This window comes from Canis lupus, chromosome 19, assembly GCF_003254725.2.
Source record: "Canis lupus dingo isolate Sandy chromosome 19, ASM325472v2, whole genome shotgun sequence".
Taxonomy (NCBI): Eukaryota; Metazoa; Chordata; class Mammalia; order Carnivora; family Canidae; genus Canis; species Canis lupus.
In genome coordinates this window covers 35839884-35865444 of record NC_064261.1, presented here as the reverse complement: position 1 = coordinate 35865444, position 25561 = coordinate 35839884, and the positions used below count along the sequence as shown (strand labels likewise).

Here is a 25561-nt window from a genome sequence, read left to right as displayed (position 1 = left end):
GTTTTGACACATCCTAATTTTGCTAGTGAAGCAGGAGAGGAGGCTGTCAGAGATTATTAAGAGTAAGATGCAGGTATCTGGAATGAATTGGAAAGAACAGTTTGGAACTAGGGCCAGATCCAGAAAGGCTGGGAACAGTGCGACGGGATTGTGGGGAGAAAGAGAAGGGGAAAAAAAAAGAAAGCAAAATGCACATGGATCACTCATAGGTTTAACATTTAGGCCTTAAGCCTGTGAGCACAAGATCCTCCCTGAGATGATGACCCCACCACCACCGCCACCATGACCATCGCCACCGTTATCATGCATTCTGGCACTGTGCTAATTGCTTAATAGGTCTTTATTTTTAGTCTTCACAGCAACCTTTTTGAGAGAGATGCTGCTATTATTCATATTTCTTTCATTCTTTAAAAAGTTGAGATATAATTCACAAATCGTAAAATTCATTCTTTTAAAGTGTGCATTTCAGTAGTTTACTGTATTTACAGAGTTGTGCAACCATCACCACTATCTGATTCCAGAACACTTTCATCACTCCAAAAGAAACCCTGCACCTGTTAGCAGTCATTCCTCATCTTTCCTACCCACAGCCTTGCGTAACCACTCATCTATTTTCTGTTTCTATAGATTTGCCTATCTGGACATTTCATATAAATGTAACCATGTAATATGTGAGTTTTTGTAACTGACGTCTTTCACCTAGCATAATGTTTTTAAGGTTCATCTATGCTGTGGCATGTATCAGTACTTTGTTCTTTTTATGATGAATAATATTCCATTGGAGAATATATCATATTTTGTTTATGGATTCACTGATGAGCATTTTGGTTTTCCCCTCTTTTTGGCCATTATGAAATGATATAAACATGATATAAACATGTGCTAATATAAACATGAATGGACAAGTTTCCGAGTAGATATGCTTTCAGTTTCTGGGGTATATACCTAAGAGAGGAATTACATCATACGGTAATTCCATGTTTGACTTTTTGTGAAAAAGCCAAAATGTTTTCCATAGTTGTTGCACCATTTTACATTTCCACCAGCAGTGTATGAGAGTTTTAAGTTCTTCACATCCTTTCTGGTATTTGCTATTGTCTTTTTCTTATTATAGCCATCTGCGTGGATGTGAGGTGGTATCTTATGGTTTTGACTTGCATTTCCCTAGTAACTAATCACATGGAGCATCTTTTCATGTCTTATTGGCCATTTTTATATGTTATTTAAAGAAATAATAATATAATTTAGATTATCTGCCCACTTTGTAATTGCGTTATTTACCTTTTTATCATTGAGTCATAATAGTTCTTTATGTTTTATGTATACTAGATCTTTATCCATTATGTGACGGTCAATTATTTTCTCCCATTCTGTGGGTCTTTTCATTTTTTTCCTTTTTTTTTTTAAATAGGAAGTATTCTTTGAGCAAAGAAGTTTTTTAATTTTTGTGATGTCTATTTGTTGTTTTCTTTTGTTACTTGTGTTTTTGGTGTCATGTCTCAGAAACCTAATCTAATATGAGGTCACAAAGACTTGCTCCTATGCTTTTTTGTAACTGTTCTACACTTTTAGCTCTTCCATTTACATCTTTGACACCTTTTGATGTACTTCTAATATGGTATGTATATAATTTTTGCATATGGTGTGAGGTAGAAGTCCAATTTCATTTTTTTTGCATATGGATATTCAGTTGTTTTAGCCCTATTTGTTGATAAGACTTGTCTTGGCATTTTGTTGAAAGTCAATTGACCATAAATGTATGTATTCATTTCTGGATTCTGGATTCTATTCCATTTATTTATCATTATGTCAGCATCAAGCAGTGTTGATTATTGGACCTTTGTTACAAGTTTTGAAATTGGGACATTTGGGTCTTCCAAATTTGTTTTTTTTTTTTCCAAAGTTGTTTCAGTTATTCTGAGTTCTTTGGATTTCTGCATAGATTTTAAGATCAGCTTGTTAATTTCTCCAAAACAGCAGCTGAGACTTTGATAGGGATTGTGCTGAATCTGCAAACCAATTTGGGGAGTATTGCTGTCTTAGTAATATTGTCTTTCCCTCCATGAACATTGGATGTGTTTCCACTGATTTATGTGTTCTTTAATTTTTCTCAATTATATTTTGTAGTTTACCAGTGCAAAGGTTTTACTTTTTGGTTAAATTTTATTTCTAAGTATTTTATTCCTTTTGATAATTTTAGAGATGGAAGTGTTTTTTAAATTTTATTTTTGGATTGTTCATTGGTAGTGTATGGAAATACAGTTGATTTTTGTACATTGATCTTGTATTCTGTAATTGTGCTGAACTCATTTATTAACTCCAGGAGTCTTTTTATTTTGTGCACTTCATAGAATTTTCTATGTGCAATTTTCTAATATGAATGTTTTTTGTATCTATTTCTTGCCTAACAGTCTTCACTACAACTCCAGTACAATGTTGAATAGAAATAGTGAGAGCAGAAATCCTTGTCATCTTCACCAATGCCTTTTAGCTTTTTACTTTGCCACCTAGCCCTATTGTCTCATAAATTATATATGTATCTGTATAAGTTATATATAAAATATATAGTTTAGAGACTGCTATATAATTATGTACATAAGATGATATGATTATGTATATATTTGTACTAATGACTCCACAGAGCTCTACTAGCTTGAAAAACAATTTTTTTTCTGGGAAAATATGCTTAAATTTCTTATTAATACTGAGTAAGAATTTCTTCTAACCCCAACTTGTTGATGATTAGGTTCATGGCTTAGGGCTGGGATTTAGAAATGGAAGGACTGAGGAGTAGGTTTATTTTTAACACATACACACATACACACACTCACAGAGTCAGGCATGGTTTTGGCACTTAGTTGCAGTCTATCATTAATTTATATATATAAAAAATAAGTTAGATACGATATAAATTAGATATTATATATAATATTGTATCTATTATATTTATTACATATATGTTATATATAAATTTGTGATAGACTGCAACTAAGTATAATTTGTATATACACCAAATCACCTACTTCTCAGTTAATACCCTCTTCCTGTTGTCATCCCATGGAGTCAGCTCTCGAACATGCAGGTTTTACCAGACCTAAAGGAAATTGCAAGGTGTTGTACTCTGACCTAAGAAAATGTATGAGAGGGCAGCCCCGGTGGCTCAGTGCTTTAGCGCCTGCCTTCAGCCCGGGGCGTGATCTTGGAGTCCCAGAATCGAGTCCCATGTCAGGCTCCCTGCATGGAGCCTGCTTCTCCCTCTCTGTGTGTGTCTGTCATAAATAAGTAAATAAAATCTTTAAAAAAAAAAGAAAATGTATGAGAAAACTATAACTGAGGCTTTTATATGTGTGGTGACCATATAATTTGTAATCAAACTGGCAGTTCTAAGCATGAAAGGGGAAATTAGTAATAATTAACAGGTGGCAGCGGATGAAAGGCAGGGCTTTTGGAAGAAAATAGACATAAGTTAAGGCTACTTATAAAGAAAAAATAAAATGTGTTTTAAATATCTATTTAATGATTTGATTTGATGTCATAAATGTATGTCACATGCTTTATCATACCAAGCCCCATTGTTTGATGAGATGTGAGTCCAGAATGATGTTCTAGCTTATATAAATCTGAGGGAGAATTTCCAGGAGTGGTTCAACCTGCTCCCTTGCATAACAGTCTTAGATGTATGTGTGCTTCTTGAGCAATGTGATGCACTGATTTGGATTCTCAATATGGTACTCAGTGATATGCTTATTGAGACATTTATTTTTTCTTTTCTTTTTTTAATTGGAGTTCAATTTGCCAACATATAGCATAACACCCAGTGCTCATCCCATCAAGTGCCCCCCTCAGTGCCTGTCACCCAGTCACCCAACCCCCACCCACCTCCCTTTCCGCCACCCCTTGTTCGTTTCCCAGAATTAAGAGTCTCATGTTCTGTCTCCCTTTCTGATATTTCCCACTCATTTTTTCTCCCCCTCCCCTTTATTCCCTTTCACTATTTTCCATATTCCCCAAACGAATGAGACCATATAATGTTTGTCCTTCTCCAATTGATTTATTTCACTCAGCATAATACCCTCCAGTTCCATCCACGTCGAAGCAAGAGACTTTTTTTCTTAAGGAAATGTCCTGTCTGGGACTAAGGTTCATGCTGTGTTCAGGCCTCTGCTAAAGCAGATGTTTTTTCTGAACTAGATCACGAGCCAGGATTTTTTCCCCTTAGGATTATAAACTTTTAGACATCAATAGTGATTTGGCCTCCTGCATGTCTGGAGTCTGAAACTGACAGCTCTCATTTAACCATCTGCATAGATCACAGACACCATGCAATCTACCAATGTGAGGGATTCCAAATATTCATTAGAAAGTAAACTGTTTGGCACTATTTATCTTCTCAAAAACAATGATAGTTGGGTTCCCAGGCTTGCCAACAGAGTTCTTTAAAGCCCAAATGTGCTATATTATTGGGCCCACAGAACCCTGCTAGCTAGCCCCATTTGGACAACAAAGTTTTTTTTGTGAAAATGTGATCAAGGGTTTCATCTAGTTCCAAGTTGCTGATGATAGGGGTTATATTTTGGGGCTGGGGACTTAGGAAGACAAGGCTGTGGGGTCTTGGGTGCTGTGTTAGTTTTCTACTGCCATGGTAGCAATTTAACACAAAGTAGTGTCTTAAAGCCACACAAATTTACTATCTTACAGTTCCTGGCATCAGAAGTCCTGCACAGGTCTCACTGGGCTCAAATCAAGGGGCCCACAGGGCTGCATTCTTTTGAAAGCTCTAAGGGAGAATTTGATTCCTTGCCTTCTCTAGCTTCTAGAGGCCACCCACGTTCCTTGGCTCAGAGAATCCTCCTCTATCTTCAAATCCAGCAATAGCAAATGAAGTCCTCCCCAAGCTGCCATCTCTCTGGGCTTCTTGTGTGTGCTTTCCCCTTCTCCTCAGAAGGAACTCTGTGATTACTTTGGACCTGCTTGGATAATTGAGGTTCATCTCCCCATTCGAAGATTAGTTGAATAGCGGCCTTACCTCCATCTGAAACTTTAATTCCTCTTTGCCATGGAAAGTAACATATTCACAGTTCGCAGGGATAAGAACATTGACACATTTGAGGGGCCATTATTCTGTCACAGGTAACTAGGGACAAGGGTCCTGTCTGAGTATTGGATTCAAGTAGTGGTTCAATGTTACCAATATTTTGCAACTCTATGTAGAACCATCCCTACCTTTTAGTTCTTTCTGGATGTTATTGCCTTATTGCCTCTCACCTAATTTCATAATTTTCCAATAAGTCAATAACTATGGAAGTCCAGCTTTTGGAAAAAGTAAAAATTCTTGTATGCTCTAAAGTGACCTAGGTAGGCTCATGGAGGAGGCTGGTCTTAAAAGAGGAATGATGAGTATGTGGGAGAATTCTCCAGGGGGTAATTTAGGACAGTTTGTTGGGAATGATGAGGGGTAGGTAGGTGATGAGAAGAGAGAGAGGCTGATGTCTCTTTTGCCATGTATAAGAGATGATTCTGGACACTCTTGAGTTCCATTCTTACTGTTTTGGGTTTGATATGTAAACTTTCTGGCATCAGAGAGAAAATACATCCTGAAGAGCCTCCGATTATTCTGTGTTCTGGCCAACCTAATCCTGCCTGGGAAGAGGAACTGCAAGGCCCTAATACTGCTCTGTTTTGCGCCTCAGATATGGAATGGAAATGTATTATGAACCTTTAGCTTTATAAAGAGCCTGCTTTGTAAGCTACCCTGAGGCCCATGCTCTTTGTGGCATCTCATTCAAAGAAATTCCGGTCCAACATATAATAATACTTGAAAAGCAATTAAATCTTGACTTCTCTCTTGAGAAAATGCCAGAGAAGGATTACCTCCAATGCACAGTGCCGAATTTTCAGAGCCCTGTTCCATTTCCTTCTCTTTCTCTGACTCCTGTGCAGAGACTCGTTCTCCCCCTCCTGCTTCAGTTCAGAGGACTCTTTTAGGTCACATAGACTTTTCTTCCATGTCCTTTTCTCTCTCTTTCCTGTTTCTCTCCAGTTTGGTGAAAATCCAGCTAGACTCTTGCTTCTTGATCCAAGGAAACAAAGCCAGATTCTCCTTAGTAGATGGCAAGGGGACAGGCTGGTGACACTCATACATTAATTTTCCTGCCACATTTAGTTCTTTCAATCAAGGGAGAGAGCAGGGAGGCTAGGGTTGGTGGGTATGCAGGGCCATTGGCAGTGCAGTCCCCAGGCAGCAGTGGCCTTCTTGGGCTAATGGAATCAGTGTTGTGAAGCAAGGGGGCTCCACAGGAGCGGAACGAAGGCATCACAGACGGGACTGCAGGAAGAAGCTGACCCTTGCTGGGGGTTCATTTAAATGGATGCACTTTACAAATATTGGATTTTAGCTCACTCAAGAAACAATTAAACTCCAACTCTGGTTGTACATATTAAATTATAACAGTGGTAAGGCAAATGAAGAGGTACTTAGCAGATTTAAGTAAAGAATTAACAGAACAGAAATTGGTAGCGTGAAATGAGGGCCACGTTGATCTAATATAATGGTGCATTACCCACAGCACCAAAATAGATACAGTAGGCATAGCACTTATCTTCCTTGTGGCACCTGATGGCTGGAGGTCTTAAAGAACTTTGCAAATTACCCTTCTAAATTAATTAAATCTCTGCCTGGAAGTAGGGGGAGGAAGGAGAAGCCATCTGTAAAATAAAATGCAAAGACTTTCACTTTCTCTGTCCTTTTTAAATATGGGCAGGAATGTTTGTCTCTCTGTCCCAGCGTGCATTTTTGTGGAGCTGAGAGGCGATCCCTAAGCTTGGGTTGCATTCTTTGGGACTATAATGAATCCTACCTAATGGAGTTTTGTTCATCAACCCTTCTAGAAGTGATCACCTCTTCTGACCCAATGAAATATTTAATACACAGAAGTAAATATTAAATATCTTGTGTTATTATTGATGATCTGAGTTCCCTTAATCAGGCTCCTATGTTTCTGGGAATGTGGGCCCTGTCTTACAGATCTCTTTTTTCCCCCTGTAGTCCCAGTACCATATTTCACACATAAATGGTGTCATGTAGAAACTCAAAAATATTTAATGACTACTGCAATTGGGGACCAACCACCCAGAGTAGATGCTGGAGACTGACACCCAGTATAGCTGTGCCCCACAAACTCACTGACTTCAGCCCTGTGGGTACAGAATTGTTCATTAGCTCATAGCGTCAACCCAGGCCATGATCAACTTCTTCTGGAGCGGAGGGTGTTGCCAATGTGATTAATATGGTTGGAATTATGTAGCACCCTGATGTTATAAACAGACAAACATTTTAAACTAACTTCCTGAAATTATACTGAGGCTTGAAAATTGCATTTAAGTATCATACTTAATAATAATGAGATGGTGACACTAATAATGACAATGCCATGCATTTTTTATGGTTCTTTATGCACTTTAAAAAAAAATGTTCCCACCCATGATGTCGTTTTATTTTCTTAGCAACTCTGAGATAAATAGGACAGGTATTGGAATTCTCAAATTACAGAGGAAGAAACAGATCCTCATAAAGTTTTTGCCCTGCATATTGCATCATGAACATATATACATGTCCCCGTGTGCACTTGTGTGCATGTACACGCACACACACACACAGACCTATGCATAGAAGAAGAGATGCCTCTGCTCAGGAAGCAGGACAGAAAGCTAAGGAATTACTGGATTATTGAGAATATGTACAAAATAACACATGAAAATTTTGAGGATGCACAGAAACATTAGACTTCATCTCAGGTTGATGGAGCTTCTCACAAAAGGTATATGTAGAATAGAATTTTTGAGAACCTCAAGACTAGAACAACTTCAGGACTTCGGGGTATATATTTATACTATAAAATTGGTTAAAACTACTCAGTCTAGTGCAAGGTCCCACATTCTGGGATCTAGTGATAAACTTTCAAAAGGGTCTTTGAATACCCTGAAAATATATACAGTTACTTTATGTATATGTGTCCATATGAACTTATCTAGGGACTGGATCCACAGCTTTCATTGCATTTGCAAAGAATCAGTCATCCAAAATAGTTTACTAATCACTGCTTCATGGAGTCTCAATTATTATCTGAAATGAAAACTAGAGAAGCATAAATTACAGTTGAGAATTACCACCACTCATTTGCAAACCCATAATGACGTATGAGTTTAAGTATTTCATTAACCTGTATACTTCTTATGACCTAAGAATGTATTGATCTTTTAATCTACATCCTTTTCATGTTACTTTTTTTTTATCATTTCATGCATCCTCAAATCTTTTTTTTTCCAAAGTCTTAATTTTACAATCTTCATTACCTTCAGGCTGTCTTCCTCTTATAAGTTGGGTATCCGAAGAGCTTGGGTGACCAGAGTAGAGAAAAACCATGTGATTGTACCATAAGCATTTTGCTAAGAAAATACCATCACTCAGACTCTCTGATTCTCACCTGGCCTTTCCTATCTATATTGTGCACACGAGTAGAATGGGCTGCACGTTTCTTTCCATATTACCCAACTCATTAATTTTCTGATCAAGAGTAACTGCTACCAAATGATCACCTTGCTGGTGACAGTAACATATTGATTGGCTTAGCTTTCAAGTGGGAAGTAATAGAGGTTAATGGCCCACGTTTGATTATATCTTGTTAATAGGTGAGTCTATGGGGGATTGTGGAAAAGACTAGAAATCAAGGTATTTGGGTTTCATCCCAGCTTTACCACTGCATGCCCTCACTGTGACGTTTAACCTCTTCTTATCTGTGAAATGGTGAAAGGTCCCTTCTGGCATACCATTATACAATTCTTTAATAGGCCACTGAAGCAGATTGGCAATCATATTGGATAGATCCTCAATAAATCAGAGATATTTTAGAGTTTTCAAGATGGTTGCCTCATCTATCACTTCATCCGTGGTTTATACGAAATCACTGTGATTATCGAAACCCAGGGCACCGTTTTTACAACTTCCATTAAGGAGTGAAGCCAGGCTGTGGCCAGACTGGCTCAGTAAATCATTTGTTTTGGGAATATATTTGTCAGTTTTCCTGCAGATTGTGTAATTATTGCATCGTTTTATTTCTAGCGCTCATAAGTGGGGATTAGAGCTGACATTTGGTAATTGAAAGACCCTTCTCCCTTTCATGGCATAGTTAGCAGTGATTGGTAAGAACTTGATTTCCCTTGGAGGGATTTTCTCTTGCCTCTACCTCTGAGTTCCTGGACTATCATCAGGTCTGCTCTGAGCGAGCTCTCTGGGCTCTCTCTCTCACCAGCAACAGCCACTACAAGTTTAGAGCATTTAGAAGAAGGAACAGATTACAGTTTTCTCTTGAGTTTGTTCCATAAATTTTGGAAATGTTGAGAGACACAGAGTAAAACAATTTTAAGATTTTAAGTCTGTCAATGCCTACCTTCTTCAGGTCTGAGGGGAAGGGAGTGAGGTGTTCTTTTCCTTTAGTATTCCTTATTGCTGGCCCCTGCCCTGCCAGCATATTCGAGGCCAACATTCATTAAGCCCTCGCTGTGCGCCAGACCCAGGGCCAACCCAGTCAGTATTCAGAACAATGACCCTCCGAGGTACTCAATACAATCGTCTGAATTTTCTAGGAGTGTGAGCTGATTGGCCTCAAATCAGGAGTCTGCTTTTCCTACTGGCACCCTATTGCTTCACACATTCATACCACTTTTAGAGGGATTTCTTTTCTCATTTTTGTTAATGCCTTTCTACCTATAATGGCATTAGAGTTGACAGTTATTCCCAATGCCATTTCATCTCACCCTCACCACACACATGAACATGCACACAGGCGCATATATAATCCCTCACACACAGACATAAGCACAGATCCACATGGAAATAAAATATCATTGAGGCTCTAATGCTTGCACATTCGTGCATGAGTGTGTGTGTGTACATGCTGACACACCTACAAATAAAACCCGCAGAGTCTCAAGTGGTGAAGATTCCCAAGACTTCTTTTTCCTCTGGCCCTGGACTGTGACTCCGCATGTGATCGAAGCCACCCCCTCCCATCCCTGCTTCTCCTTTTTTGAACATGCTAAGGATGGAGGCATGAGGCTGAGGGGTTAAGACCAAAGGCTCTGTCTACGTGCATGTGAGAGTTTTTAGGGAGGTTCAGATTAGGGATGAGGTTGACTGTGCTGCTCGTAGGCCAACACTGGAACATAAAATATTCTACTCAGAAACTCTAGGAATAGGGCTGGCCCAGCAACCTGAGTTGTGCGCAGGCCTGGGGATACATGGAAAAGAACCCTTGGCTGTTTGTCCCACTCCGCTGGTCCACCTTCTTCTCCAGAGGTGCTCCACATTGACTTGGCAATAACAACACAAGATTCATAAAGGTATGATTTTAGAAGCAAACACTTCTCCCTCTAGATGACTGATGTCAGAAATTCCCTTTGATATGAACAAAGTCCTACACCTGAACCCAAGTTTAAAGGTGGGGGGAAGCATGTGAGTATCCTTGGAGAGTTGACAAAGTCGCTTTCATACGCATCAAAGAGCACCAGGGTGTGAATTCAGAGCGATGGCTGGGGCTGGAGACAAGGGTGTCATCTCTGGCAGCCTTGGCCAAGTCACCATCCTCTTTCTGTGTCAATTTTTCCCATCCTTAAAAAAATAAAAGGGTTGAATTTGAAAATCTCAAAAGCTCTCCATTGCTAACTCCAGATATGTGTATAAGGATAAATTGATAATGCAGCACAGGTATATATTATTGTGGAGATAGGGATGAGGTGAGAACACAGGGAACCAACACCTGAAAGGGACCCAGATGAAGTAGGGTCATTGGCTTTGAGGTCAGCCAATTCAGGCATGTTCCTATCTCCATGGGGAGATGGCTGCTAATGTTTGATGGGGAGCAGAGGCTCTGGAAGGTAGGAAAGGGACAAGAATAAGAGCCTATTTCACCGTTTCATCAAGAGTCTCCTAGATGCATTACATTAGGCACCATAAGAATTACAGGCATGTGTGACTCCTGCCCAGTGGGTTCTCACAAGCTGTGTGACCCTGGGAAAGCTAGTTAACCTCTCTGAGCCTCAAATGGTTCATTTCTAACGTGGGGATAATAATTCCTACTTGAGAGGTTGCACGAGCTAGAGTCTGCAAATGCACCAATTGGCGAGCAGAGCATAGAAGAGGCTCTTTGTGAATGATCTCACAGGGATGGAGCCACGGCACAGATGCTTGACCTGGGATTGCAGCAAATTCCATAGAGCAGAAAAGAACACGAATGGGTAACATTTAGCTCTTTGGTACTTGGAAAGTATTTTGCTTTTAAATGTTTCTGCTTGCAAGAGGATTTCTAAAGGTCAGCTCTTCCCAGCTTAATAAGGAAGATGATTAAATCATCTGGCAGTTTGAGGAAAAAGAAAAAAAAAAAAAAAAGCAGTTGGAGTTAAACATCACCCTACCCATGATTGACGTTTTCTTTTACAAATCAAGGTGAGATTTGCTTATGTTACTCTCCAGAGGAGACTATGGCAGTGCTTGACCATGGCTTGGGTAACTTGTTCCCTGTTTACTCCCAACTATTAGCCTTGTTCTGTCCCTGTCAGTTACTGAAGAATCCATCATGCCTGTGACTCATGAGGGGGCTTCATTTCCACTTCCCAAAGAGGAGTGGCAGGGGGCAGATAACTTCAGGAGGTGAGCAAATTGGATTGATTACCGTCTGCAGACAAGGTGAGAGCCTTGGTCCTAATCATGCTGGTGGGACTGCCAGGCTGTCTGGTTCACTCAGCAAAAGCCCCGAGACCACACACAGGGTTAGACTTCCATATGCTCACCTGGACATTGGCAGCCACTCAGGGTTGAGCAGGACTTCAGAAACATGGAGAGCATCTGTACTACTCATAAAACCCCACAAAGGTTATAACCAAGGCTCTGGATTATGTGCTTTGCTTTATAAGAGACATCCAGAAATCCACTTCTGTGTACTTGGATGTGTGATTTGTCTGATTTCGATGGAGATATTAATTGGTTCCTGTCTTCCTTTTTGTACTCCCCTTCTTGCAAGCAAATGGCTCAGCGCTTCATTGATTCAGGAGAGCCACAATGTGATTTTTTTTTTTTTAAACTTAATTTCTCAGGAGAATCTATAGGGTTTGTAGAGGAGACAGAAGGAAAGGAGAAGTAATTTTTGAGAATCTTAGAGAAACAAGAGGGATCACAAGACTCTCCCCACTGATCCCCACCCATTCTCTCTGTTACTAGGCTGGGGGATGAGGGAGATGGCGTCTTGGATGCATTGAGATAATTTACCCACTAATCCTGATTCGCTTTTGCTCCAGGGTATATATTCCACTCTCTCCTTTCTGTGACCAATGCCTTTGGCCCTCCTCAAGAACGTATGTATTGTCTAGTTACTCTGTTTCTGGCAGATAGTGGTTTTATGAAATCTCTAGAATTTCTTGTATTGCAGAGAAGGAATGCTCATTTCTCAGAATGACCAGGGGGTCTGTATCACATGGTACTGAGCATTACTGGAGATATTAGAACAGAAGACATGCATAAAGTGCTTTTAAAGTAAGATTTTATTTTAAGGTGGAATGAATAACAAAATGTACAATGTTTCTTATGGACTCCAGCATTTCAATTTCATTATAACTTTATTGAATATTCAGTAAAAGAATATGACACCCTTTCAAACTGTGTTCTTGTAACCTGCTGGGAAGCTAAATGAAGACAGCAGATCTGTGTTATCAGCACAAGTGGCATTAAACTAATTCAAGGACTTGTAGTTTTCCTGTACTGAGCATATTTTCAACGTACAGCATTAAAGTCCTTGGTTCCTGGTGGCTCAGTAATTTCACTTGCATATTACATAGCATTCGACACTTTAGCATTTTTGTTTTAGAACATGTATGGACTCCAATTGGTGCTATTGTTGGCTAGTAATGATACTATTTCCTTCATTCATTCCACAAAAATTTATTGAGTCGTACTTATTGCCAGGCACTGCATTTGGCAGTAGAGATGAATAAGACATATTATCTTGTCAATGATTTTTCAGTCAACCAGGTAAGACAAACTCAGCTGATTCCATCCTAATGATCCTTTCTAAGCTCTCTAGCAGTGTAAGGCAGAGGGTGATGTGATGGTCACCCAATCCTGGCTTGTGTGGGGCAGGCAGGGAAGGCTTCCCAAGGGAGAGGAGTGGGAGTTACCCAGGGGCAGGGAGAAAAGGGAAAGAACAAGAACATGTTTCCTTAGGTACCTGATGATTGGCTAGGACAGTGTGACTGAGGGACATTTTCAGATTTCAAAACTCAAATCAGTAACTTTTGGCTGAGTACTCTATGTGATAGACAACCCAATCCCAGGCCCTAACCAAGTTCGTAGTCCAGACTCTATCAATTAAATCATGCTTTCTTTACATAAAAGGAATAAAAAGACTTTGAAAAAAAATGTGTGTGTCAACATGCAGCATTTAACGTTTTAGGATGATGACTACTTTGTCTCAGCTTCCTGGAAAATTGTAATGCTTGCTCCATAGAACAAAGCCTCGAGGGATTCCAAGTCTGGAGCCCTCCTGCCCCTTCCAGCCACTGGAGATGGAAGTTATTCTTGCCCTCCACAAGCCTGAAGTAAATCTTTAATTTCATGATAGGGAAAGTCTCCCTTGAACTGTCAAGTTTCCCAAAATCAGAAGCATGTCAATGGAGTCTTTGAAATACAACAGAAATGGCAACTAGAACAAATATGTTTACGGGATCTGACAGTTAGAAGGCCATCAGTGACCTTGGCTCAGAGAAGCCAGAGTGGGGTGCGATGAGGAATGAATGAGAGATGTGGAAGTGGGAACTATGAATAGGAGTTTCTTAGTCAGGACTTGGCTTGATATAGGGCAGTGGAAAGGCATCGGGAAAACAATTATAGACGTTCCCCGCGGTACCTGCTGCAACTGTCACGTTCTTAAACCTGAAAGCCACTAAAAATATGCATACATTTCAATTTCCCCTTACTCTCCACTTTTCCTAAACAGAAAAAACAGTAACACATGTTGCCTATCATTGACATCCGGAAAGAAAATGTGGTTCCTTTTTTCCCCTTCCGAATCATTAGGAGTAATACTTCAGAAAAATTGTTGTTGCTGTCAGCTTGCTTAAACAGGCTGTCGTTTTGCAAATGGGCATCGTGTTAGTGCATGCATTTATCCTGTCTGCTCATACGCAGGGATCCCGGGATGCCTGTTTCTGCACAATCTGCCTGTCATCTCTTATGGGACCTTCACACATCAGTGGCACCGATTATCTCACGTCACAGCCCATCAGTTGGCTGAACTCCAGAAGAATGTGAAATTGTCTAACAAGCCTCCAAATGTGAATGGCTCCATGTTGGCCTAATCACACATAATGTTCGCCTTTGTCATCCGTTCCCAAAGAGTGGCTGCAGTGCTCATCTGTTAGACAAATACAATTTCTAGAGCTCTTCGCCATGCCTGTTGTAAGGTTTTTGTTTTTTTTTTTTTTTTAATCCCCATTCCCTTCTTCCGGGGGTGAATTCCATTCATTCTTCTGACTACACTCTGCTGTGCCCTTCTTCCCATCCTATAATCATGACTTCTTTCCATGGCCTCATTCCCTAAAATTGATCTAGGTAATTGCCAAAATTGTTTTAAGCACAGGCTTTTAACTGTGTTTGGAGCAACAAAGCATACTGAGACACGAACATCAACATGGAATAATTCATATGTCCACGTATATATATGTCCAATAAATGTTGCCAGTTTGAGAGTATATATACTACTCCCTTGGTGCCTACCCTCTCTTGCAGAACTCTCATGCCAGGGTCTTGTATGATCCACCAGCTGTCAGTAGGGATGGTTGTGGTCAGAACTGCCTCCTTTGAAGAGGTGCACATTGTATGAAGTGCAAGGAGCTATGGTGGGTGCAAAGATGATTAAATGGTGAGCCCCCTTAGTTCAGAGGCAAATCAGCAAGGCAGGGGCCATAGATTGTGTCAGAGTTGCATATGTTACATGAAAATTGGAAATCTGGGAACATAGTATCCTGAAGGAGACCAAAAGGGTTAGTCTGACCATTTCTTTTTTTTTTTTTTTTTTAATTTTTATTTATTTATGATAGGCACACAGTGAGAGACAGAGAGGCAGAGACACAGGCAGAGGGAGAAGCAGGCTCCATGCACCGGGAGCCCGACGTGGGATTCGATCCCGAGTCTCCAGGATCGCGCCCTGGGCCAAAGGCAGGCGCCAAACCGCTGTACCACCCAGGTATCCCTGTCTGACCATTTCTTAAGAGAAAGAGACAAGCATGCCTAGGATAAGTACATGCTTGTCCTGTGGTCCAGGGGGCAGCTGTTTCTTCACAGAGATTGTGTTAACTACGTTTTCTCATTTTCTCTATTCTTGATGATCTGGTGTTTGAGGCCTCACTGACTGGGGAGAGACTGCCCCTTCCAGGGCTAGTCAATTCTTAGAGATGCCAAAGGGCTCACCCCAAAGAGCATGATTTTCATTTGCCAACTAGCTAGTCTAGAGCCCTCACTGAGAACCACCTCTTCTATCTGACTGTTACATTCCAGGTGGTAAGAGTCCTCTGCCTTAATCAGTCAAGGCCAAGAGCCAGACAACTATAGATGACCTCTATAACTCATAATATCCCACTGATATTATTCAAATGAGTTAATCCTAACCTGTTCCTGTGGAAAACACAATAAAGCTCTGGGTCATGCTTTCTACTTGCCCCTTTGGATTCCTGGCCAGAACTGGTCCTTCTTCATGTGGCCCTGCGTGGTGTGGCATGCCCTATCCCCTTGAGAAATGTGAATAATGAGATAAAAATTCTATATTGAATTCTTTTGACAGCATTAGCCTCTGTGTTGTCACTCAGTCGTGTCTATAAATTAAAATCCTACAGGTACATTTTGAGACAGAAGTGGTTCTGAGGAGGAGGGTGACTGCCTAAATTGGAAAGATGCTTGGATCTTGGGCCATCTGCTTCTTAGAGCCTGTGGGGGTGAATCTTTCCTCTTATCATTAAGTTCTTTACAAAAACATGATTTCTGGCAGTGGCAAAATATTATGCCAACATTTATACAATAATTTGTTTAATCAGCCTCTTGATTTATATAGTGGCATGTTTTCATTTTTTTCACTCCTATATATCTCTGTGATAAGCATACTTTTAGATAAAATGTGAACATTTCTTGCTTATTTCTTTGAAAAATTTTAGAGGTAAAAATGACTGGATCCGAAGATATGTTTTTGCTGAGATGGAATGAGCTGAGAAGAGGTGTGTTCCCAGAAAAATTCTGAAGATGTAGTCTATTTTTGTTATTGTTTCTTATTTTTAAAATAAAACTTAAAATCATGGTTTCCTCGGTAAGAAAAACAAGTTTCACACTCCCCATCTCCCTATAAACTGGGCTAATTGCCAGTGGACAATTTAAAGAGTCACATATTTGAGTTTTAATAGTTAAATCAGTGTATGCAAGATATGGCCACTTTCCATGTGTTCAAAAACAGAGAGGAAAATGTTAGACGGCAATTTTATCCTTGTCACCACAGTTATTTTAAACGTCTCTGTGGGCAGACCTTGAAGACTGTGCTATTTGATGCAGACATTGTTGGGAAAGCAGAGGCAAGATGACAACAATGGTCAGTACTCTGGAAAGGTGTAGAAATAAAATGAGGTCCACAATGTGACTATGCCATGGCAGGAGATGTTTTCTGGAAGCACAGACACTAGAAATTCTACATCCAAGTGAACATGATCTCATTAACAAAGATTCCTTAGAGGCTGTGTACCCAGAAGAGTGGCACTGTTGTTCTTTTGGGAGCATCCACGTGGCCTGCAACATCTATAGCCACATTTCCTTGATGGTCTTTAGTTGCAGCAAATCTTTGTCCTTTCAGGGTGTATTGCTTATTGACAAATGCCATTTGTCATCTGGACCTCAGTCTGAAGTCATTCTGGTTGAAAAGAATCATGACTTCTTGAAAGGCAAAATCATTGGTTTTTCTTACAGCTTATAAATTGACTCTAATGACTGTTCCCAAAGAAAAGATTTCCAAACTATTTTATGCAGTGGCAGCATTGCTGGCATGAACCTTTGAACTCCCAAAAGGGTGACCTCAGATGTAACATTTTTGAACACATGCACACACATGCACATACAGGGTTATTGACCAAAGGGCCAAGGAAGTGGACTGGATATCTGCTAAGGGCCTTTTAAACTCTAAGATTCTTGGTTTCTCTTCTCAATTTGGTTAGTCAGAGAAAGTATAGAAAGTGTCAAAGCTAGCTGTGTGCCTTCTACCATCCCCGTTTGTTTCTATAATTAGCACTAGAGGGCATTTCCCTTGTGGTAGGTAACCCAGATGATAAAATCCCGTGGGAATAATTTCTGGATATTAGTAGAAACTGGTTTTGCCTAACATAAGCTGTGAGTGTTATTTCCAATTTCAGATCATTGTCTATGTGAAATGGCTAAAATGAGATTTTCTTAAGTATCACAGGAATTCACGTGTCCTCCAGAGGAAGAGTCTGTGAGGGAAATGGCTTATACTCCAAGTCTGAGACACCCAGGTTTGAGTTAGCCAAGGCTCTCAGAGAAGCCGTGTTTAGTCTCCCCAACTAGTCAGACCAGCAACTGCTCATTTTACTGTTGACTGAAAGAGTTGGTTGTATCCTTAAGCCACCAACAGGGAATAAATCCCGGTCTTGCCTACCTCGTGGTGTTATTGTGAATGTCAAGGGAGGAAACACAGATAAAAGGCCATTTTAAAGTGTTTTATATTTATATTATCTTTATTATGTTATGAGTTATCTTCTAGTATTAAGAGCATTTTATAGTTTGGGACATGGACTAGTAGAATGTTAAATGTCCATCTGAGAATCTAGAAAAGGTGCTAACAACTTGGGGAAATCATAGCCAACATGGTTTATGAGATGGATGCAAATGGCACAGCAGCAGGTGTTATAGAGAAAACTCAGTTCAAAGACATGAAATCCATTCCTCAAGGCTTCACCTTCTTGTGACTGCTCATTCTCATACTGGCTTTGTATATTTAAGGTTAATGCTTGGGGGTAGGGATAGGGGACCCTCCTCCACCCCTCAGGAATCTCCAGTTGTGATCTTAGGGCCACTAGGCCAGTTCTGTGACCTCTGTGTGTGTGCCTATGTGGTGCAATGTAGGATGAATTGAATTGGAAGAATTTTATGGTGCAGGGAAGAGCATAATGAAAGTGGGAACTACTCATTCATAACACAAATAGACGTGGAGCCTTTATTGTAAAGTATAGTACTAAAAGCTGGTCCTGCAGTGGGGAGCATTAAGCAGGCAAAAAAATCGATGTAGATGGAAGTAAAGCTATTTAGAAGGGAGGAATGGAGGGTGTGGGTTGGGCAATATGGAAGTGGCCAGGAGAAACTGTCTCACGTCCACCCACCTCCTGCTACTTCTACTTCTAGTCTAAGCTACCATCATCTTTTGCCTGGGCTCTGAACCTTCTAACTGATCTACTCATGGACACTCTCCCCCCCCCCCCACTTTTTAAAAAGATTTTATTTATTTATTCATGAGAGACACATTGAGAGAGAGAGAGAGGCAGGCAGAGACACAGTCAGAGGGAGAAGCAGGCTTCATGCAGGGAACCCGATGTGGCACTCAATTCCAGTCTCTAGGATCAGGCCCTGGGCTGAAGGCTGCACTAAACCGTTGAGCCACCCAGGTTGCCCACTCTGACCCCCCTTTAATCTCTTCTCCTACCTACAACCATCTTTAAAATTTCAGGGCTGTTCATGATACCACCATCCCTATAACCATTGGTGGATTCCCACTGCTGCTGAATTGAAGACAAAATTCTTAAGCAGATTAGTAAGGCCTGCATGGTCTAGTTTCTCCCCATCTCCACCTCACCTTGTACCATGCTTTCCTTCCCAGGTTGTGTTTTAGCCCCACATCGGTCCCCTTTTTGTCCCTGGTAGTCACCATGCTCTTTCCAGTGATGGACACTTGTACCTCTAGTTCCTTCTGCTTCAGCGCTCTTTACATGCTTCATTTCCACATCTCCAGAGTTAACGACCAGAGTCCCTTCTTGATCTCCTTGTCTTGGTCAAATCCCCAATCATGGGTCTGCCCTACAGCATCTCTACAACAGTTTTACATGCTGGACTATGGTGTTTGGTTAGGATTCTCTCCCCACTGATATGTTAGTTCCCTGATGGGAGGGACCTCATCTGGTTGGGGTCACTGTGGTATTCCCAGCACCTGGTACATAGTAGGCTCTCAAATATATATGTTTAAAAAATAAATTAAAATGAAAAATGAGAAATAATGAAATGTTACTGTAAGATTAGGCCAGAGAAATCTTCTCAGAGGTGTTGTCCTGACAGGGATGTTGGTAAGTTTATAAGGTAACTCAGCTGTCTGCCTTTTCTGCTTCAGGTGAGCAGAAATTCTATTTTCTAACTTTGAGTCTTTCTCCTGTATCAGAATTTATTGCTAAAATGGCACTTTTAAAATTCTTTATTAAAAAAAAAAAAATAATAAAATTCTTTATTAAAACAGCTTAAAGTTCTGGGTGGAAAGTCTTTTTTTATGAAAGCAAATAATTTATTTTAGATGATATTCAATTTGACCTGCAAACCAAGAAAATGCCCAGACTCACTCAGACTTATCCAGGACTCACTGGTGGTTTTTCTCCAAAGCTGTTTGTTTCTCTTTCTTTGGCCTCACAGATGTGACCATGGACACCGATATGATAATACGGAGTGAAATTCATGTACTGCAAACAGATTTAGCTGTTTGCTTGCCAAATGCTGTCATGTCCATTAAGACTGAGCTATCAACAAAACCAAAAAAGAGTCATTCGAGAGGCAAGTTTGAAACACAACCTGGTACAGACCGTTCCTTTGATGGTTAGACTTACGACTTTTGATTTTACAATGGTGATACCCATTCAGTAGAAACTGTACTTGGAATTTTGAATTTGGATAGTGATGTGTGGTAAGATGTTCTCCTTATGTTGGGCAGTGGCAGCTCCCAGGCCGTCATGTGATCATGAGGACAAACAACCAATAAACTTACAGCCACTCTGTACCCACACAATTGGTCTGTTGCTGACTTTCAATAACAATACTCAGTTACATGAGATAGCCAACACTGTTATAAAGTAGGCTTCATGTTAGATGATTTTGCCCAGCTGTGGGCTAATATAAGTGTTTTGAGCATGTTTAAGGTATGCGAGGCTAAGCTTTGTTGTTTGGGGGGGTTAGATGTAGTAAATGTATTTTCATCTTATGGTATTTTCAACGCACAATTGGTTTATTGGGACATAACCCCATCTTAAGTTGAGGAAGATCTGCATTATATTTCTGATAACAAGAATAAATCCCCATTCTGACAAGTCCCAGTAAATAGGTTTTGACTTCCTTTGTAATTTTTGAATGGCGTCCTTAACTTATTACTTACATGTGATTTATTTGAAGGGATTACTACCAATATATTAAAGACTCTGAGTGAGAATCTTTAATCATCTCCCATGTCATCAATCACTAAGACAGGATGTTGAGAGAAAGCGCGTACTGCTTTCTAATAAACCTTCTGAAGGCCTGGAGAAGCTGTGGAGGCAGCAGCTTTGGGCTTTTATATGGCATTTGCTCAATTCAGTAAGCATTTGTGGGGTACCATTAAGTAGAAATCACTATGCTATCAAAGAGGGAGGTAAGCAAGACTTGCAGTCCTAGAATGACCTGAAGTAGCTTCTTAAGGATTATTTCATGGACTTGGGTTTCATAATCTTCTCACACTTTGGTCCCAGTGCTGTCATAGCTTAGACTACACTAACACTAGTTTCTTAGGACTGATGGCCTAATGCGTGAGAAAGCACCCAGCACATTCCCTGGCACCCGGTAATAGTAAAAGTTGATCATAAATGTTAAGAGCTAGAATTTGATGGCAGCTTCTTGTACCAATTTCCCCAAGGTTTATTTTAGGTTTTTTTTTTACCTAGGAAATCATACTAAGGTCCTTTTTTTTTCTTATAAATCAATTTCTCTAAAAATGGGAACTTGCAGATTCATATCTTTTTCAAAACTTAACTTTGCTTCTAAAGAATTATGATTTTCTCTGATGAAGGAAACCTTAAACATACAGAACTAATTGCAGACCGGATTTTGCAGTATTCACTAAAGTCCAAAGTTTTAAATCATTTTCTAAATTATAGTGGAATAAAGGAAGGGAAATGATGTGAGGACAGAGATGGTTATTTTTGTGACTTATATGAAAAGTGTTTTATTCTTCACAATTACTCATCCTTTGGAAGCAGGATCATTCCTTTATATGGGAAAGGTAGCCAATCATAGTGTGTAAATGGAAGGGCACAGACAGGTCTCTTTCCTACCTCAATCAAGAAATAGCCTTCTGATTGGTCTGCTACCATCTCTGAAATTCAAACTATGAGGACTGAATCTAAAGACAAGAATATGTTATAAAAATGTAAATATACTCTCTAGGAAAGGTAGTACGTTATATCTGTCCTGGATACAAAGGAAAAAAAAAACCCTCATATTAATGTTGGTTCATTAGGTTTTCCCTGAGGAAATATGTTCCAGAGGAAGGTCCAGTCCTTACACTGGATTTAATCACAGCTGGATCACCACTCATTAATGATATTACAAGGATGACTCTTGCAGTGATCAGGACATTATCTGTGATTCCATGAGTACTAGCCTGTGTGTTCTGAGGAGGGGGTCCCTATCTGGCATCCCCAACACATAGCCTATGGTTTGGTGCACATAGTAGGCTCTTTAGTCATTAAAAAAATACTATTTTTTTAGAGAAGTTCCTGGTTTAGAGTAAAATTAAGAGGAAGACGCACAGATACTCCCAGCCCTTACGTATGGATAGCCTTCCCTTCTTATCAATGCCATTCACCAGAATTGTATTTTTTTTTTAAATCAAGGATGAACCTACATTGATGCATTGTAACCATGCAAAGTCCATTGTTGACCTTAGAGTTCATTCTTGGTCGTGTACATTCTATAGGTTTGGACAAATGTATCATGACATATATCCGCCATTATAATATCACACAGAGTATTTTCACTGCCCTAAAAATCTTGTGTGTTCTGCTCACTCATTCTCATCCTTCCTTCCTCTAATCCCTGGTAACATTTGACCTTTTTACTCTCTCCATAGTTTTGCATTTTCCAGAATGTTGTATAATTGGAATCATTCAGTATGTAGCCTTTTCAGATTGGCTTCTTTCACTTAGTAATATACATATTCATTTTTTCCATATCTTGTCATGGTTTGATAGCTCATTTATTTTTAGTGCTGAGTAATATTCCATTGTCTACATGTACCACTGTGATCCTTTTTCTCAAGTGAAAACGAAACTAATAAATTCAGTTGGTGCATGTTAAATTTTCTACTTTTTAAAGAAATTCATTGCTTTTCTTCAAACTAGTTTATGTGCATACATGCAATCTCCTGTTCCTTGCCACACCACCTTTCTAAGCATAAGGTAAATTTAAAAAATTGATGTAAGTAAATGTGGTATGATTAGAAACACTTCACAGCGCTGTTATTGTTTGCTGCATATTTAAGGTCACTTGGTATAATCAGTGTGCTGAGTATGTGGCTGGTTGACAATCTTGTCAGGAATCCACTTTCCAGAAGTGGACCCTTCAAAAGCTTCAAATATTGCTATTTCTGACCTGCACTGGGGAGTTTCATTTGCCTGGGGAACGCTAGAAGAAATTTTTCACTGGGGTAATGATTTGTGTTCCAGGAATGTGATCGGCTAGAAAGTATAAGAATCTGGCAAATTCAGTAATGCATTACTTATGCTCTGAAATAAAAGAGCCCTGAAATAAAAGACCACCTACTGGAACTAAAAAGAGTCTTTGCTCATTGCTACCTGGAGGGTGTCTGAAAGGAAACAGCCCTCTTTTCTGGTGTTAGCACAGTTTCATGGGGGTTATGGTCTCCCAAGTTAGGAAAGGAAACAACAAAACAAAAATGTGGTATGTGGAGCAAGACAAATGTTCAGTTTTCATTTCTTAGAAGTGGATGGTCTGAGGATAAGAAAATTGAGGGAAGTATACTCTGTGGATTCAAGTTTACTGAGGAAAGTGGGCATTTGAGGAAGTACAGGAGAGCACATTTCTGGGTTTTGAGTTTAGTAAGAAACACTTACATTACAGTCTTGCAAATCTTGGTGATGGTGATGGTTGTTGCTGTGGTGGGGGCATTGCAAATATGTATGTCTTAACCCTTTATGCACCATGCAAGGTTTGGTTCTAGGTCTGGATTGGTCTTGGTCTTGGTCTTGGTCTTGCGCTTTCCTCCCCTCCTGGGCATTGTCACCTGATTTGACAAGATTAGCAGATCCTGCTTTTGGAGCACTGTTGAGTCTGACTGGGATTTCCACTCTCCATTCTGGGGACTTGACAGATTGCTCTACGATAGAAGCAGGGACATCCCCAATTTTACAGAAACAGAAAGTGAGATTGATTTTGTATTTACTTACTATATTCACATGAGTAACAGAATTCCATCTGAAACCTTTGCTTTTCCTATAGCATAGCCCCAGGTGACAATTTGTCTGGAGCAGCGGACATATTTATGTCCAATCACTGGAGGGTCCTGGTATTTCACAGAAAGCCTGCACATGATTGTGGGTCAGTTCACAGCCAATATGGCAAGGGAAAAGACACTAAGAGACAGTGGGTTTAACTGATGCTGACACTCTTCTTAGACTATTAGAGTCTTCATAATCACCCTAATGATAAGAATTATAACCCCATTTTACAGGTGAGAAAATCCAGACAGAGAGGTTAAGTAATCTTTGAAGGGAAAGTAGCAGAATTATAGCTTGAAACGAGTTCAGTTTAACATTCTCTTATTCCAAAGCCTAAGCACTTCCTGTAACAACACTTTCCCCCTCAGTCTATAGAATAAGTGATGTTGATGATGTCATCTTGTAGAATAAAATTATGTAAAGCCTAGAAGGCATTCTGACTGTACTGTTCACCCTTACTTTTAAGATATTTATTCTCCATGTAAATGATATTATGAAAAAGAAAGTTATAGCTAATTTCATGTTTGTTGGCTTGTTGACATTTCCTGATGTGGTTAAAAATAAACTGTGTTATTTTACTATTTATGGTTTGAATTTAAGTTGTTTGGGAAGTCTGAATTGTTTGTGGTTTACAAAGCCCTTGATTCTTTCTTGCTCATTTTCACTAGGTTTGAAATAGAAATTATCCAGAGCAGCAATAGCCTTGAAGTATATTCTGTATTCCATCAAGAAACACAACATGTCCTTTCAAAACTTAATTGAGCAGCACAAAGCTAATTAGATGTCCGAAGACACGCCATTTAATTCACAATCCAGCATTAATTTGTTCAACACAATGAGCTTATCTTCCATATAAATGCCTTTGCCCTATGGCTTCTCAAGCAGCTGCAATATACAAGAATGACTGATAACTCTTTTCATTTAAATGTGATGGTTGTTTTTTATTCTCTCTTTCTTCATTTGGCCAAAGGGATGAATAACGTGACAATTGTAACGGGAGGGTTTGTGTGTGTGTGTGTGTGTGTGTGTGTGTGTGTGGCAAATTTAAAGAAAATAGATGGCTAGAAGATCATAGCATGTAGTCATCAGAGAATTAACAAAACTGTTAGGGGATGCAGTGTCCTGCATGGAGCAGACTAGGAAATTGATGCTTAAATGAATTATGAGTGTTGCCCAAGGTCACTTAATAGGGTGTGACATATACATATTACAGACTTTTCCCCCTTGGAAATAAGAAATTGCTTTACTCTAAAATAAAGACCTAGTTTATTGTTTATTAGTTAGTAACTAAATATATGGGCATATTGAGAAACTAGAGAGAATGGTCCAAAAGTGTTCATAGCCAGCAGAGTGATGTCTGTAAATGCCATAAGCTCACATCTCCCCATCCTTCAAGCCGTAGTGTGAGGCGTCTCTAGTTTCTGCATCTTCATTAATTTCACCTCCTCAATGTTTTAACTACTCACTATGGAGCTAAAAAGATGCTGGGAGCCAATTTCAATGTGGGGGAGGGAGGGTTCCCCACACCAGCAAGCAATTATTGGACACCAGCTGGGTGTCCCAGAATTCAATTCCATTCTAACACTATTTACCCAGAGATGGCATCAGGTCTGACAGTTTGAGGGCTCAGTCCTGTAAGACCTCACCTCCCTTCAGATGTCAGTCTAGGTTGCTCCTGTTCTTCTGACCGGCTGGCTATAAGTCAGATGTTCTTATGATCCCCTCTTTGAGTTCAATTAATTTTCTAGAACAGCTCACAGAACTCAGGAAAACACTTTACTTACTAGATTAAAGGCTATAACTCAGGAGCAGCCAGATGGAAGAGATGCACAGGGCAAGTCATGAGGAAGGTGTGCCATTCTTCTCAAATCTTCCTGTGTTCACCGACCTGACAGGTCTCCTAATTGTATCCTTTTGGGTTTTTATGGAGTCTTCATTACATAGAAATGGT

The 25561-nt window shown here is 39.8% G+C and overlaps 1 long non-coding RNA gene across 3 annotated transcripts in view; it reads left to right on the top strand.

The window, feature by feature from the left end:
* The window catches only part of LOC112648434 (uncharacterized), a 111489-nt gene extending 86991 nt beyond the window's left edge, over nt 1-24498 (top strand). For all 3 annotated transcript variants that reach the window (XR_007403927.1, XR_007403925.1, XR_007403926.1), the window contains one exon: nt 19763-24498. This is a non-coding gene — a long non-coding RNA (uncharacterized LOC112648434). The remainder of the gene's footprint in view (nt 1-19762) is intronic.
* The last annotated feature ends 1063 nt before the right edge of the window (nt 24499-25561 follow it).